A 2,247-nucleotide genomic window follows, 5' to 3' on the forward strand; every position below is an offset into this window, starting at 1 on the left:
GGGGTGATGGACTGGAGAGTTCATTTCCAGAATGGCTCCGTCCCACAGCTGTCGATCTCCCCAGCACTGTGCCTTTCTCATCTCACTATGCCTTTCTTCAGAGTAAGCCATCCAAGGGGCCAAGGTGGAAGATTCAGTATTTTATGACCTATCTTAGAGACTCACACCATCACTTGTGCTGTTTTCTTGGTCCCACTGGTGCTCTCTGAGTCAGTGCAAGAGGGATCACACCAGGTGTGAGCTCCAGAGTGATGGGCCCCTGGGGCCATCTTCAAGGGTAGCCACCATGGTCAGTACTGTTACCCTAATTCACAGGTGAGGCAAAAAGACTCAGAGAGGTTGGGACTCGAGGGCTGGAGGCCGAGCAGGGAGCCTGCAGACTGAAGGCAGTGCTGTCTGACTCCCAAGCTCATGTTCCTCTCCACCTACATTAAAGGTGGTTCATGGTGTATTTTGATGCATATATTAGGATTTTCAGAAACACCTTCAAAGTTAGGAAGTTCCTTGGAGCACCATCATGGAAGGAAATATTGGGTGCGTAAGCCAAGTGGAGGCCTTTACTTTCTTCAGTTAATAAAGGCCTCACTTTATTGGGGCTGAAATTCTGCCTTTTACCTGGGTGCCTGCCTTTAAAACCATGTTTCCTTTCTAAAAAATTTTATTGGGGTATAATGGATTAACAATGGCGTGTTAGTTTCAGGTATACATTATATCCCAATACATACATAAATAAGCTACAAGGATGTATTCTACAAAATGGGGAACATAGCCAATATTTTATAATAACCATATGTGGAATATAATCTTTAAAAATTGTGAATCACTATACTGTACACCTGTAACTTATATAATGCTACATAGTAGCTATGTGCTGTGCTTAGGCGCTCAGTTGTGTCTGACTCTTTGTCGCCCACCAGGCTTCTCTGTTCATGGGGATTCTCCAGGCAAGAATACTGGATTGGGCATAGCAACTATAGTTCAGTTTAAAAAAAAAAGACAAAGAGAAAACACCAAGGCTTCCTTTCCTTAAGACATTGGTCTTAGTTTTGGTTTTTTTAAAGACCTCCAAAGCTGATGTTATAGATTTCTAATAGTCTATTAGGGCTAAAATTACATCTGCTTTCTTTAATTTTTGGCATACTTTACATTTTTTACTTGAAAAAATAGTGAACCTTAAGAGTTATGAAAGATGTGTTTCACTGTAAACTTAATTACATAAAAATTGAGAAGAAAAATATGAAGATCATTAACAGAGGAGATAAACACACAATTCACAAATATAGATCTATAGTTAGTAAAGAAACATGAGAAAAGATTGAGCTCCACTAAAAATGAATAGGAAGCTAAAGGTAAAAGACTTTTATAAAATTCACAAAGAAATTATATCTATACTCTGCCTTGGTAGTTTCACATTTGGGAATTTATCTTACAGATATAAAAGCAGAGCTATATATCAATCTGTAAGATGAGATGGTGTTGACCACTGGTGCGTTTGTTATAACAAACATTGGAGACCAGCTGCGTGTTCACAGATGGTTGAATAAATAAACTGCGGCTACATGAAGGAATAATACGCACCTATTAGAAGGATTAATTAAGGGAGGGGTGCCCATGACATCTTTCAAAACTTTGGAAGTTACTGAATGATGTGTGTTGTTGGATGCTATTTCTATAAAAAAGGAAAGCTCATGTCTTTGTATGAGTTTGCATTAATCTGCAGAGAATCTGTTTATTGATCAGGGGTGTGACGTGGGGGGCAGATAATTAGTTTTAGAAGGGAAAAAGTACAGAACACACAGTGTAAAGTACAAATCTATACTTTGGCTATTTCATTAAAGTCTCAATGCTGATCGGTAAGCATCTTCCTTAAGAGAGGCCACTGTTTTTTTTTTTGTTTTGGCCTTATCACTCAACATGTGGAATCTTAGTTCCCCAACCAGGGGTCGAACTCATGCCCCCTGCAGTGGAAATGTGGGGTCTTCACCACCGGACCCCCAGGGAAGTCCTAAGAGGCCACTGTTTTGCATTTTCTTCCTGGCCCCTGCCGTCCCCTTCGAGTGGACAGTGCCAAGCCTTCCTTCTCCCCGTACCGAAAATGAGGATGCTGAGATTTCCCTGCAGGAAAGTGATGCTGGTAGCTGTTTCCAGTGTCCCATAATCAGCCATCAACATGGAGGACAAGACAAGGTGATACTTTTTAAAGGGAGAGGGAGGTGATACCATTCACATGCCATCCTCGCTGGTTCC

This window comes from Bison bison, unplaced genomic scaffold, assembly GCF_000754665.1.
Source record: "Bison bison bison isolate TAMUID 2011002044 unplaced genomic scaffold, Bison_UMD1.0 scf7180017864063, whole genome shotgun sequence".
Taxonomy (NCBI): Eukaryota; Metazoa; Chordata; class Mammalia; order Artiodactyla; family Bovidae; genus Bison; species Bison bison.